The following is a 16,038-nucleotide window of genomic DNA, read 5'->3' as shown; positions in this document are numbered from 1 at the left end:
CTAAACTAACAACGCTGTATAGGAAGATTGATGTTGGAGATGGGACTGAACGTGAGGTGACGGAGCTCTTCATGCAGATGCTTGAGGTCTTCCGCCACCTCACGGAACAAAAACCAGAAGCCAAGGTTACAGTCCCTGAAACGACCTCGGTAGAAGTAGCCAATACTGTGATGCCTATCAGAGAAGCGGCCCCTTACTGGATCCCGCCACGTGGCAAGGGAACGAGCGATGATATTAATGATGCAGATGCAAAAGGGAGGGTTGTGTACAATTGGGTTTACCAACCGTGGGACCGACAAGATATCCTAACCTTCAAACAAACCCTGCCCGATTTAAGAAAGAACCCGACAGCATTTTATACCGAATTAGGCACAGCCTTGGGTTCGACAATAATGACTTTAGCGGACATTGACTTGTTCTTTGGGTTATGCCTGCCAGCTGACGTGTGGAAGCAAATCCGGAAGGCTGACCACACGGATCTGTTTGGACATACCTGGGACCAACTCGGTAAACTAGATAGACAACGAGAGCCAGGAAGGAAACCAGTAAAAGACATACTGGAACTCCCAGACAAACTAGTCCAGAAATTAAAGACACTGATCCCAGAAAGAAAGGTAGATTGGTCGATAGTCACGGCCTGTCAACAGAATCCGCAGGAAGATGTATCAGAATACTTCTCCCGATTCGAGACAGTGTTCTCCGACTACAGTGGCCAAGACATGACCACCGCAACCGGACAGCACCTGTTTGTACAAAATTACGTAAAAGGCCTAACACAAGAAGTCTCCCAAAAGCTGCAGACGAGCGAGAGTAGTTGGGGGGCCTCCAAACCCGCAGCTATCCTTCAGATGGCTCAGTATTACGAGCACCAAAAGAATGAGAATGATAGGGCGTCCGAGAAAAAGAAGAAAGATTTAAAAGAAAGGGTAATGATAGCCCAGATACAAGGTATAACGGTAGGACGAGAACACCAAAGGGGGAACTACCAATCAACCACCCCCAGAGATCTACCTTCTAAAGATCACACCCCAACACCTCACACTGGACGTAGAGACATTAGCAATGACCAATGCGCCTTCTGCAAAGGGTTCGGCCATTGGAAATCCCAGTGTCCGGTTCTACTAGAGATGAATAGAAATAGGGACTCCAGGGATGTGGCAGGAGGGCCGAGAAATAGAGTACAAGGACGAGGGCACACTAACGACACCAACAATGACAGATCAGGGAGATTGAACACATTTGACCGTCCTCGGCAGAACCAATATCAGCTGTCCGAAGGTGAAAATGCCCCCGACTTTGCATAGGACTGCCAGGGGCAAGGGAGGGATCCAGTCGAGCTCTGTGTTGACCAGCAAGGTCCTTATGTCACCGCTAAGGTCCTGGGTACAGAGTCTCCATTCTTGGTAGACACTGGGGCGACACGTAGTGTGTTATCAAAACGACTGATTCCAAGGGCACCCTTGTCTGGCTCACACATAACGTCGATAGGTTTCGATGGAACGCCCTCCACTAACCCCCTGTCCGTACCTATTACCTTTGACCTAGAAAACAACACCACTGACGCGACATTTCTGCTCTCCTCCAACTCCCCTGACGCCATTATGGGCATTGACTTACTGAAACATTTTCGAGCTACCATTAGGTGTTCCCCAGATGGAATACGAGTCATCCTGTACGACAACCCAGACATACCCAGATCCCGTCCCCCACGACACATGTGCTCCATAACTGACGCTGATCTGTCCCTGCTTGACACCCTGCCTCCGTACCTATGGGCCAAAAATGACTCTGATGTGGGGCGAATGATGATTGATCCTATTCACATAACTGTACGACAGGACGCTATGCTCCCGAAACTCCCGCAATATCGGATATCGCCAGAGGGTGAGAAGGCACTGGTAGCGATCATTCAGTCTCTGGTAGATGCAGGAGTGGTTGAAGAGGTGGTTAGCAACGTCTGCAACAGCCCAATCCTACCTATTGTTAAGAAACAAGGTGAAGGAGATGAGAAAGCGTACCGCTTCATCATCGACTTACGAGAGATTAACAAAGTGGTTGTACCCCAATATCCTGTAGTCTCCGATATCACCACCATTCTGACCCTCATCCCGTCCACTGCCACCACCTTCACTGTTATCGACCTTAAGAACGCGTTTTTCTCTATCCCCATCCATCCAGACAGCCGTTATCTCTTCGGCTTCACTCTAAAATCCCGCTCGTACCGATTTTGTAGAGCTCCCCAGGGGTACACTGAAAGTCCCAGCATTTACAGCCAGGCCCTCAAAAGGCAGCTGGATGCCTTTCAGCTACCAGATGGAGTGGTGTTGATCCAATATGTTGACGATATCCTTTTGGCGGCCGACACCACCCCACTTGCCACGACAGCCACTGTCCAACTCCTACACTTTCTTGCAGAAAATGGCCATAAGGTCTCCAAAAAGAAGTTGCAGTTCTGCCAGCCACAAGTGACTTACCTAGGCCATCTCCTGTCCAAAGAAGGAAGGAAACTTACACCCGACCGAATCCAAACCATCCTAGACACCCCCATCCCAAAAACACAAAAGCAAGTCCGCTCTTTGGTTGGCCTAACCTCTTTCTGTAGACAGTGGTTACCTAACTTCAGTCTCATTATAAAACCTCTACTTGCCCTATTAACCAAAGATGCCTCCTTCCCGCTCCCTTGGACCCCTGAGTGTCAAGCATCCTTTAAGGAATTACGAGATGCCCTCTGTTCAGCGCCTGTCCTAGGAACCCCGGATTACTCCAAACCCTTCTCGCTCTTCACCCACGAAAGGGAGGGGTGTGCATTGTCTGTCCTAACTCAATCAATTGGTCCTAAGCAGCGCCCTTGTGCCTACTTCTCTGCCACTCTTGATCCTGTAGCCAGAGCTTTGCCTGCCTGCCTTCGAGCAGTAGCTGCCGCTGCTGTCTCTATCCGCCAGAGCGAAGGAATCGTACTTTCAAACTCCCTCACTGTGTTAGTACCCCATGCAGTCGACACCCTTTTGAACCAGACAAAGACCCAACACCTGACTAGCGCACGACTGACAGGGTACGAGTTGACTCTACTTGCACCCCACATCACACTAAAGAGATGCACGACTTTGAATCCTGCCACATTGTTGCCCCTGCCTGAAAATGACCCCGACGTGCCTCCCATACACGACTGTGTGACCCTCACGGACGAACAGACTAGGAGTAGAGTTGACCTCCGAGACACTGCTTTTATTGACCCCGATGGAGAGCTATGGGTAGACGGCTCATGCATCAAACTCCCAGATGGCACCACTTCAGCTGCCTATGCAGTAACGACAGCCCGAACAGTAGTTGAGACAGCCTGCATCACACAACGATCTGCCCAGGCAGCAGAGCTGATAGCCCTCACACGAGCATGCATCATAGCCACAGGGACCACCGCGAACGTATATACAGACAGCCAGTATGCCTTCGGGGTGGTTCACCATTTTGGACTCCTGTGGAGGGAGAGGGGATTCCTGACGTCCCACGGCACCCCGATCCTCCACGGAGATCTAGTCTCCGCTCTGATTGAAGCAGTTCTCCTCCCCAAACGACTAGCGGTGATCAAATGTCAGGCACACAAAAGGGTGACAGACTTAGTCGGACAAGGGAATGCATTGGCCGACATCACTGCACGAACCACAGCTGAGAATAGGACGGTGACACGCATGTATGTGACCAGGTCACAAGCAGAGAAATGGACTGACGCAAGGGTAATGATCAGAGACATCCAGTCGGCCAGCACCCCTCACGAGCTGACTAAGTGGGCAAGGGTGGGTTTGAAGGATGAAGAGGGCTGCTGGCATACGAAGGATGCAAACAAGTGGTTGCTGCCCGACTCATATCTGATCCCCATACTGACGATGGCACACTCCCCCGCACACATAGGATCTGCACCCATGATCAAACTCATTTCCAAAGTCTGGCACAACGACAAAATCCCTGACTCAGCCAGACGCCTAGTTCAACAGTGCCTTATCTGTCTGCAACACAACCCCGGGAAAGGAACTGTGGTACCCCGGGGAGGGTTTGGGACCCCCAATCACCCCTTTGAGGTCCTTCAGATGGACTACATCCAACTAGAGAGATGCCAAAGCCTGAAGTATGTACTAGTCATCGTATGTGCCTTCAGCAAATGGGTAGAGGCCTATCCAACCCGTGACAACACTGCCATGACTACTGCCAAAGTACTACTGAAGGAATTCTTCCCTCGCTATGGCCTTTGTCGAATTTTATGGAGCGACAATGGCCCCCACTTCATAGCTGAGGTTATCCAACTAATCCTAAAGGGATTGGGGGTGAAGCAAAGGTTTCATGCGGTCTTCCACCCCCAATCCGCCAGTCTGGTGGAACGCCATAATGCACTCTGAAGCTGAAATTGTCAAAAATAGTGGCCACCACTGGACTCAACTGGCCGGATGCCCTCCCACTGGCCTTGTTGTCGATGCGTTCCACTCCCACCAAGCACCATTTGACCCCCTACGAGGTCGTGTTTGGGCGACCGATGAATCTCTGGACTGCTCCCAAACCGACCTCCATTCATGATGTCCCAGACGTCCTACTATCTGATTATTTGTGCAAGTTAACTAAAACATTGTCTGTCATTCATCAACAGGTGCAGCAGGCCATCCCCGATGCTTCCAGGGGCCCCGGCCACGACATCCAACCGGGAGATTTCGTCCTAATACGAAATTTCCAGCGGACCAAGAGTCTGGAACCCCGGTGGACGGGCCCCTGGCAGGTACTGATTACCACCCGAACGGCGCTTCGAGTGGAGGGGAAGAAGCACTGGCTGCACGCGCATCATTGCCGGAAGGTCTCTGCGAACCTGGCCACGACAGAAAACGTCAACACCCAAGAAGAGCTCCTGAACAAGGACCGACCGACATTGAACTGTTATCCCGATACTGGGGCACTTGAACTTGCAAAATTCTCTGATCCCACTGTGCCATCCAGAGAAGGGTATTTCCTGCGTCGAAAGGAGGGAGCTTCGGCTAAGTAGACCTCGGACTAAGTTGAATCTCAGAACGGTAACCTAAGCACAACCAAGGGTTGCCGGGAGAGAAGCTAAACGAAGTCTGTGGTTCTGCCCGCTACCGAGCCCCTTGAAGGTGATGGAAGCGCCAGATAAGAAGATGATGGAAGCGCCAGATAAGAAGATGATGGAAGCAACAGGAAATACCCACTACAGAAACCCAAAGACTGACAATTTGCACAAATCAAAGACAATCGCCCTCTTTATTGTCCTCCTCTTCTGCCTCCTTCTCATGACCTCCTTCTGGATTTTGGAGGAAAGCACTCCGGCTCACAAGGCATTGCTACCTACTGCACAACCAACACCCCTGAAAGAACATCACCTAATCTCTCTGTCGCCTCAGCTGCGAGAAAGGCGCAGGGAATTCTGGAACAATTCCTTCGTGCAACTGTTGCACCAACACAACCTTGCTGCAAATGCTACGAACTGCTGGATCTGCGGGTTGCTCCCGCATGCCACTGGACACTCCATCCCCTTCATCCCTTCTCCTTTCTCAGTTCACGGCTCCTGCCTCGCCTGGTTGATCCTCATGCAAGAGAGCCACAAGGACAACGCCACTTCCGGCCAGACAGTGTCGCACTTCTACTCTGGGTTCTGGCTGAACAAAACCGGAAAGACTTCTGCTCCCCTGTGTCCTGCGCTCACAGGCGCCACCTTTCTTAAAGACATTCCAGCCAAAGAACGTGTTGAAGTACAGGTACTCCACAATCCAGCTAGATCCACCTTCTCTCATCTGCAAAAACAAACCACCGCCACTCTGACTGTGGCTCTGTCTGTTATCAATGTCACTGGTCTTGTGTGCCTAGAAGGTCAGGGAATGCAACTGGTGGGTCACAGTTCCTGCCGAATCACCAGAACATTGGACTCAGTTGACCCCCCTTCCTTTGTTGCTTCTCCGAATATGTACTTTGTGTGTGGCACCAAAGCTTACACCTGGCTCCCGAAAGGTTGGAAGGGTACCTGCTACATTGCCTTCGTTCTTCCACCCACGTATGTAGCCCCTGCCAACCATCACCGGCAGAGGCGTGCCGATGACATTGGACAAGCCGACTCCACTGGAGCACAGTTCCTAGATGCAGCAAAGGGACTTGTTCCTCTGTGGGGCCCAATGGCAAACAGCCGCGCTATCCGGCACCTGACCCAGGCAGTGGAAACAACGATCAACATCACCGCTGGCATCCTCGCTAACAACACGGCGGAGCTTCAGGCGGTCCGCCTTGTGACCCTCCAAAACCGCCTTGTCCTAGATGTGGTCCTAGCCGACCGAGGAGGAGCATGCCGCATCATCGGATCTAGCTGCTGCACCTACGTGCCTGACAACTCGCCTTCCGTCTATAAGGCAATTGAACACCTCCACAGACTTTCCTCGGAGGTCCACCAAGAACAAGAAGGATGGTCGCTTGGAAACTGGTTTTGGGACACTTTGAGGAACTGGGGTTGGAGGTTGTTTTCCTTCGTGCTGATACCTGTTGTGATATTATGTGGGTGTTGCTTGGGTATTCAATGTCTACCCTCCTTGTGCAGCTTCATTTCTAACTGTATGTGCCCAAAGACTTTGGACTTCAGAACTGAGCACATGAGTCCCCTCTACGAAGTCGAAATACGTGGCCTTATGGGGATAAATCCAAACTGACAAGTTGGCGAGACATGTTAAAAGGGAGGACTGTGGAATTTTAGTTTGCGGGCTAAACATCGTCTGCGCCAGCTTGTTACCCACGTACAACATGCATAACAGCCATGTTAGGTAATATAGTCACTCTGCCCACGATCGGCCGCCAGCGCGCCCTCTGACCCAGCAAGCATCCTCCGCGCACCCTGGCTCCCCCTCCCTCCCCCCTTATGAGCATAACCCTTCTGCATGACCCTGTCCTTGGGAGTCACACCAGCGCCTGACCAGCACCTCCTCTCCTCCCATGAATGCCCCTCTGTTGATAAACCTTCCCTCCGCGCTCAATTGTCCACGCGGCATGAATACCACTCCATTGATGACCCCTTACCCCGTGTCCGACTGTCCACACAGGTCCGAGGCCATCGCCTAAACCAGGAGATACCATTTACTGCCCCTCATTGTATGGAGTCGCCCCTCTTCAAAGGACACGCTGTTGATCAGGGCCTCCCCACCCCCTGGGATATGATCAGGCGCACACATCCCAAGACTTGGCGAAACACTCAGCTGTGTAATGACCCCCCTCCTCTCATCAGCAGGTTGAGGACCTCTATTGTGAAGGTATATGGGGGTGGGATTGACACGAGGATTACGGGGATGTCCTTTTCCTTACTTCACACTGTTCTGATTGTAATAAAGAAAGGTCACATGCCATAAACCAGTGTATAAGAGGCCAGGCCTCGGAGAGGCTGTTAGAGCACCTCGAGACGATACCTTGTTGTCTGATCTGATGTGTTCTGCTCCGTCGGAATAAAACTTCTGTTTCCTGCCTTCTGGTCTCCGGCGCCTGCCTCATTGCTTGGTAAAATTGAATGGTACAAGAGCGGTTAGCGCCGGGCAAATCTTGAGAAAGGTCCTAGCCCTACCTTTTTCCACAGTTGTGCGTTGGCTAGGGTTCGGCTGGCGTTGATGGGGAGCAGGTAGTATTTCTGCTCCCCGTGGTTTTGTGTACCCCTAACTCAAAAGGGAGCTTATACAGGCCTAATCTACTTTGCCAGTGTGTGTTGTCTAGGGTTTGGCTGGCGTAGTATTTCTGCTCACTGTTGTTTCCTGTACCCCCTAACTCAAAAGGGAGCTTATACAGGCCTGTTTTAGTTTGCCAGTGTGCGTTGACTAGGGTTTTGCTGGCGTTGATGGGTAGCAGGTAGTATTTCTGCTCCCTGTTGTTTTGTGTACTTCCTAAGTCAAAAGGGAACTTATACAGGCCTAATCTTGGTTGACAGTGTGTGCTGACTAGGGTGATGGTGTTTGTATACCCCCTTTGCAGCTCCTTAATCATTCTAACATATAATTTCTGCACTATTTTTTCAGTTTTGGACAAAAGAGTGTTACCCCAGTGTCTTCTCATCAGGTACGATATCTTTTTCACCTTTTTAGGGCTTGCAAGCGAAGCGAGCGAAAAGCACTTTTACTAGGGTTTCAAAAATGGACCTTGAAATTCCACGTAGCTCGTGCATGTGCATTTCAAGGTCCATTGTGATTGGGCTTTGCATGCGTGCTGTTATATAACAAAACACGCAATAGGCCATAGGCGGCCGCTTAACTATTGGTGTTTGTTATGCGCACCAAAGCCCATGTGTCTTCAATTATGGCAGCCAGACACGGCCGCCCTAATTGAAGACATATGCTCGCAGTGGCGCGTGCGGCGCCACTCAGGAGCTTCTTTTTTTTGTTTGGGATCCATTTCACTGTCGAAGCAACTAAACGCTGGATGGTGCCTGTTTGCCCAGGGTGGTCACTCCTTGGTCACAAGGGAGATTCTTCAGTCTTCAGCTCAGGTGAATGTCGAAGGGCAAGGGACTGAAGGGCAAGGGACTGTGGGAAGTAGTGCTGTCAGCACCATTCGGGAACATGAAATGCCCCGTGTAGATAATCCCACCCTCTACAGTGCGTGGGCACAAGGTAACATTTTACCTGGTAGTACTCATGCCCACGCTCTGATACCCACAGATCAGCCTGATCCGATTTCAATATCTTCTGCCTCACATAATCAGGAACTAACACAATCACAAGGCTCCTCTGTTGCGCAAGTGGTCACTCATCACGCTAAAATTAGGTCATTGGCCTCCAAATCTAAAACTCTACCCGTAATTTCGAAGGTTCTGTCCTGGAACGTTGCGAGCATTGCCAACAAAATACATACTGATGACTGGGATGTCCTAGTAGCTAATAGTGATGTTTGTCTCTTTCAAGAGACTTGGGCTAAGGAACCCCTGTACAGAATGGGATATGCTACCTTTGAAATCAAGGCCAGTTGGAGTGGCAAGGGGAGACCCTCGGGCGGCTTGGCGGTGTGGGTAGCCAGCCACATTGGATGCACTGTGAACAATGTAGTTACGTCCTCCCAGGACATACAGTGTGTCTTGCTCGAATGGCCCAATGGCCCTAAGTTAGCAATCATAAATGTGTACTTTCGCCCAGTTGGTCCCACCATGGAGTCACCTACACTTGATGATCTCTCGTCCTTTCTGGGCCAACTACCCAAAGACTGTAAGATACTGATGGGTGGAGACTTCAATAGTCACTTCGAACCACTGGAAGGGTTGAGGGAAGGCGCACTCACAGCAGAAGATGACTTTTGGGGTGTTCCGGTGTGTCAATCTCCACATCCCAAATCTTGGTCTCCTCTTGCAGTGCAAATTATGTCTTTGACACTTAATTTTGCTCTAAGGGCTTGCAATGGGCGAACAATCTCAGACACCCCTTCATAATGTACTTTTAACAGGAAGGATCAGGAATCGCGGCTGGACTACATTTTCGTAGATATTAGCCTGTGGTCCAAGGTTAAAGATTTTAAAGTAGAAGCACAAACGGAAAGTAACCACAATTCACTTTTATTAGACATGGTGTATCCTGTAGCTGCAGTTGGACCGCAGCCCGCTAAGACCAGGGAGGACCTAAGTAACCTGGTTCTCACCTCCAACAGGCGTAGGGTAAAATGGGAGAAACTGGTAAATTCGCAAGAAAGCATTAGGAAATTGTATGAGCTAGCACTCCCCAAGTTAGAGGACTTGGATAATTTAATTAACCAACCCAGACTTCAAAACTTTAATAATAAATTAGCTTTAATCCACGAAGAGTTAGTGGGCGTTCTGGGTGAGGTTCTTTTCCCGGAAGTAGTGCAGCGCAAGCAAAAGACTCGAACCTCTACCTGGTATAACTCAGACTGTAAAAAGGCCAAGTCTGAGTTAATAACAGCAGTAAAAGCAGGAACAGACAGGGGCAAGGTCGCTGAGCTTAGGCAGGAATATAAGGACATAATGGCGCGGGCAAGGTCAGACTGGGACTGGGACAGATGGCAGGATCACTCTCTCGCCCTAGAGACGAGGGATTCTAGGAGATTCTGGTCTTTGGTAAACATTGGTACCGGCAAACCAAAAACTGCAGTGGAGCCCAACATTGCAGCCTCTGTGTGGGAAGACCACTTTGGTAAGCTCTACGAAGATATCTTCGAAGGTTCCAATGATGTGGCTGCTGCCGTCCTATCCCAATCTGGCGACGGATTGGAATTTAGCCTTGGGGAGGTGGTCAGCGCAATAGAGAGACTGGCACTGGCTAAAGCACCGGGGCTGGATAGATTGCCTGGTGACCTCTTTAGGTCCCATCCTGAGATCTGGGCCCCGTATCTCCTTATTCTTTTCAATTCTATTGCGAGCGGCATGGAGATCCCCTGTACTTGGCTGGGGGCGGAGATAGTACCCATCTTCAAGAAGGGCTGTCCTCTTCTCCCAGCCAACTACAGGCCGATCAGCCTTATAGATGTGCCTCAAAAACTTTTTTCCCGCCTTATACTGGACCATCTCTTGGACTGGATGGAGGACAATGACATTCTAAGCCCACTCCAGGCTGGCTTCAGGAAAAACACGTCCACCATGGACCAGATCTTCCGCCTCGTACTCCTCTATTGGAAAACTGTGAGGATCGAGGGGGGGAGGCTGTACATGGTGTTCGTGGACCTGAGGTCAGCATTTGACTTGGTCCCCCGCAAGAAACTCTGGGAGGTTTTAAGTAAGATGGGGGTCCCTATACACCCTCTACAGGTCATAATCCGGCTCCATGATGATAACTTTGCTCAGGTCAGGTGTGGGAGGGGTGGAGCATTGTCAAAAAGGTTCCCAGTCCTTAGAGGGGTAAGGCAGGGTTGCGTTTTGGTGCCAACCCTGTTTTGCCTTTATGTTAATAATGTTGTATCCCATCTTGGTAATGTAAGGGATAATGATGCTCCAGTTCTGGCAGGCAGGAGGGTGCCGGCCATTATGTTTGCCGACGACACCCTCCTGCTCTCCAAATCCCCGATGGGGATTCAGCGGATCTTGGATGGATTTGGTCTTTTCTGTAGACAATATGGTCTAGAGATCAATACAGGGAAGACCAAATTCATGATATTTAACACCTCACCCAAGACAAGACCTAACCCTTCACTGAGCTCTGTAACTCTGGAGAGGGTAAAAACATTCCAGTACCTGGGGGTAACTCTTCACGAGAACAAGGATAAGGCTGTCTCAACTATCTGGGGCAATTCTGAAGGTTACGAACACTTCCACCTATAAACCTATTGCCCCGGCAGTTGAAATGTACAAAACACAAGCTAAAGCGGCTGCATCATATGGTAGAGAGCTATGGGGGCACAAAGCAGGGTCATCATTGGCGAGTGTAGAAAACAACTTTCTGAGACGCCTCCTGGCCCTTCCCCGTGGCACGCCTCTGCTTCCCCTAAGATTAGACGTGGGTCTCCCACCCATAGGTGAGGATCTGGAATCAAAGCCACTTAGATTCTGGCACAGGCTCTGGACCACCACTGAGCTTGTACACTATAGGCAAGATCTTACCCACGTAATGAATCTGAACCAATGTGACAAAATTCCGTGGTTGGCTTTTGTGAGGAAAGAACTGTACCGGTTGAGTCTACACGTGCTCTGGGAGGCCCCTGAGATAGGCTGCCAAAAAGCTTCCCGGAAGAGACTTGTGCAGATATATAAGGAGAGAAGTTTTGATTCCCTCGTGCTCGCACCTCATAATGGGATTTTAACTGAACGATTCCTGGACTCCAAAAATTCTTACTACTTTGAAAGTTTTATGGATATCATCTTCCCGATACTGGCAAGAAAATTATTCATCCAATGGAGGTTTGGTACCCTGCCCATTAGATCTTTTACATGTAAATGGGCGAGGGGGGAAGACAAAATATGCCCCGGCTGCAGCAAGTATGATGAGGAGGAAATTCATGTTCTGTTCTTTTGCCCAGCCTAAAATAGACCTAGGAAACACTGGCTAGTGCCTCTATGTAGGAACTTGGGCGTAAGGAGCTTTGTGATCTCACACAGAATATTGAAAAAAAATACTTCCCCTCATATAGTATTTGCAGTTGCAAAATTTCTAATGGCAATGTAGCACATCAGGAGGAAATTATTAAAATCCTGACTACCAAAGGATGGAACTTCTCCATAAATTGTATTGCCAATGTATTTGTTAACATCCATACTGGGATCGATTTTCGTTTTTATCTACCTTTCCAAAGTATGTTTTAACACAATGTTTTAACATAATATGTATTTTCTGTAATAATGTTTTATACGGCCGAAATAAAGAATTTTTGGATTGGATTGGATTGGAATGTCGAAGGGTCCAGAGTTTCGTCTCGAGTCGATTCCAGGATTAATCTAAAGTCTCCTGGGTCAGCTCCTACCTCTATACAACTAAAGGGGCTGGTTCGCTAACTAGGTCCCTCCTATGGGTGGGACCAGGAAGGGCGGTGGTTACACCCCCTTTCCTTTGTCCAGTTTGGCGCCAGAGCTGGGGCTATGCATGGAGCAGCTAGTGTGCTCCAGGCAGTGTCTGTTTCTTGTCAACCCTCCTTGTACCAATACAGAAAGTCCTGTCTGGGGTGGTGCTCCCACCTCTCCAGGCAGGAAACCTATTGTCCAGGCCTCCCTTGCTGGAAGGACTCCCATCAGCAGGAGGCCAGACTTGTGTCTGTGGCAGCAGCATCCATTTTGTGATGCTGGGGCTCTGGTTAACTTTAACCGGGTAAGTACGTTCAACATGTCTTCTCCCTCTAGAAGGGTGGAATGCTACCCCGTCGCCAGAATTGGCGAGGGGGTAGTATTCCAAAGTGTATGACACCTTACACGACATGTTTTGATAAAGCCAAATCAAAGTTAGCATTAACCGCGAGGATTATAATGCACTTAAGAGTATATGGTAAGGCGATATCATAGAACAGCTATAAGGACATGGTTCCGAAAGCTGCAGACAGGCTCAGCTCATGCTAGAGCACCATCTCACATATAACCAAGCACTCTGCCTCCAGGATTGTTAAGGCCTGCCATAGGAGTGACTTATACGTTACTATGAGTCTATATATAAGTAGGTATAGGGATACTACACCTAAGCAAGGGGTGATTACACGACCTTGCCCCAGCTGAGTGATCAGCCAGTTGTGTCTATTTGAGTGGCCAGCCAGGGGTGGCATAATACATGCTGCAGCCCCTGGTAGGCCTTAGTTACACCTATGCCCTGAGTACCTAGGGCACACTTATTACAGGGGCTGACAAGGTGAACCAATTCCCAAATGTGGTTGTACCTAGGGTACATGTTGAATTTAGAGAGAGTGCATCAGTGCTGGGGATCTGATTAGCAGGCCCACAGCCATATCTAAGTCGAAAACTAGTAAAGCAAAAGCAAAAAGGGGGTGACCATTGGAAGCAGACCCTACTCTTCTACAGTGCATAATTAATATAGCACTGTATACCCCTGGCGGGGTTGTAGGGCACTATCTTCCTCGCTCACTCTTTTTCTACCCATCGTTTCCTCTTTCTCTCTTTATGCCACTATCTCTTTATTCCCTCACTCTTCTTCTTTCTCTCACTGCTTCGCACTCACCCCCTCACTTTGTTTCTCTCTGCCTCTCCCTATCGCTTATCTCTCTTGCTCTACTCCACTTTTCAGTTTCTCTGTCTTTGCTTATCTGGCTGTCTCTCTGCCTCCTCTCGTGTTCTTGTTCTTTCTCTGCCCCTATCCCTCTACCTCGGTTATTGGCTACTTGACTTGATTTGTTCTGTATTGCAGAATTAATGTAGCACTTTATACCACTAGCGATGATGTAAGGTGCCCTCTGATTGCCAACACGGTCTAGGGAGGCTCTTTCGGTGTGCATGGCTGAAAGAATGTGGGATGTAATCTGGCTTTTATGGGAAGTACTGAGCGTGATTTGTGTGAGAATCAGAGACATTGTAAAATCATTGGGCGGCAAATATGTACCTGCCCTTAAATCTGAAATTCTGGAGAAAGATGTGAGTACAGATAGGGTCGTGCATGCAACTGCACAGGGACGTACCTTCAGGAGGCGGGGTGTTTGTGGTGCTACAGCCCCCTAATAAATGCATTTTCTGGTAAATAGTTCAGTACAGATGCTTTAAGTCGGGTATGGTGAGGTGTCGGTCGGATTTCACCAGGAATGTTTGCATACATGCAGACAAAAAATACACTGTCTCCCTCTCTGTTTTAAAAGTCTTCATAAATGTTGGTTATTTTACAAAATATTGTGTTTTCTCTCACTTAGTACCGCTACCCATCCTCATTTGTCCCCCTTTCCACTGCCACTTTAGCCCCTCTCATGCACCCTGCTTGTTGTATAATGTATTATAACATTAAATGCCAGCGCACTTGTTGGGAAATCTAAAGCTCACACCCCCAATCTAACTGACCAAACTACACCTCTGTGACTGCAAACCCGTGCCCCCTGTGCTTCAGCAGCATGCTGTCTCACAGCTTCAAGGAACTATAAAAAGCCAGGTTTGAAGGCTTTCACAATTTGAGGTGGTTGTCAATTCTTCTTGCAAGAATTGAGTTTCAGAGGTGCTGCCCTGGACTGAGGAGCTTGCAGCAGTGCAGGACTTCCTGAAGGAAGTCATCCTGTGTGAAGTTTATACATTTGTGGGGGGGGGGGGGACGCGAACTAGACCTGAAGGCATCAGAGCACTTTACATGTGCACCAGTTGTGTTACAGACGGACACATTAATTGCTAGGTCTCGCTAAACCAATGCGTAAGCATTGTTCGGCGAGATTATAGTAAGGCTTCCGAAAAGTCTCCCCAAACTGCGGATTCAATTCAGTTCATGTGAGCCAGGCGCGTGCACATCGCCAGCCACATCCCACACCATGCCTCGGCATCAGACTTGAAAGGAAGCCGCTCCCCCGCCCCACTCCGCGCAATGCCAGAGCTAGTTTTTCTCGCTTTTTTTTGGTGTTCTTTGCGGCCCATGCTTCATTCCACCTACCACTTTACACTGACTTGTTCACTTTCCTCCCATTTCTATCTCCTTCTCTCAGTCTCCTCCTTCATGTATTCCTCTGTCAATCTCCCTGTCTCCCATTCTTCATCTTCGATGCATCTTTTATTTTCTTACATGCTTTGGTGTACTTTCTCCTTTCTTCCCCTTCCTCCATATTTTCTACAACTTCATCACCTGTATTCTCATATCTTCTTTATTACTGCCTTCCTTATTTGATTTCCTCTTCTTCATTCCACCTTCCTTGTTCTCGCTCCGGTTTTCTCTTTCTTACCTCATTCCTCAGTCTTTCCAACATTGCCCCATCCTCTTCAGTCTCTTTCTCTGTCCGTCTGCCTTTCTCCGTCTCTACTTCTGCTCATTATTTCTTCTGTCCCCAATGTGCAGCTTCCAGTCTTTATTCCTTCCATTATCTTCTTTCTATCCTGTTGATCTTTCCCCTTTACTCCTTCCACCCTGCATGCCCGCCTCTACTGCTTCCTTCGTTTTCGCGCTTTACTTCCGTAATCTTTATTCTGTCAATCCACTTCTGTTCTCCTCCCTCATAACCCCCTCCTCCGTTTATCCCTGTCTTCGCCCCTCCTCCTTCTTCCTTATCATATTATTTTCTTCCTCCTCTCCTTTCCTCCCTTGTCTTCCCGCTCTTTCTTGCTTCCTTGGTTCCTCCGTTCCTGTGTCTCCAGCCTCCTCTCCCTGGCACCTCTGACCTTTCCTGCTGCTTCCCGACCACCCTGACAGTCGGGAGCTGGTGCCTGTGGGTGCAGAGTCTGGCTCGGCGTGATTTATGCCATTGGTATAACAGCAGACACACTGCAGTCCATCACTGCAGTCCCCCCCTGATTAAAATTCAGCTCCGGCCCCGACTGCAGCACTCCACAAATGGAATATTCTACATAATTTCCGAAAATGCTTGTTTTTCTTGTTTAAAAAGTGACCTTGTGTGATGTAACTAGTGTTCATTTAAAGCGCTGCAATACCTTCCGATAGAGTTCGCGCTAAATAAAAGTGCAGAAAAAACACAAGACAA

This window comes from Lissotriton vulgaris, chromosome 4_1, assembly GCF_964263255.1.
Source record: "Lissotriton vulgaris chromosome 4_1, aLisVul1.2, whole genome shotgun sequence".
Lineage (NCBI taxonomy): Eukaryota > Metazoa > Chordata > Amphibia > Caudata > Salamandridae > Lissotriton > Lissotriton vulgaris.
This window is presented reverse-complemented; position numbering follows the sequence as displayed.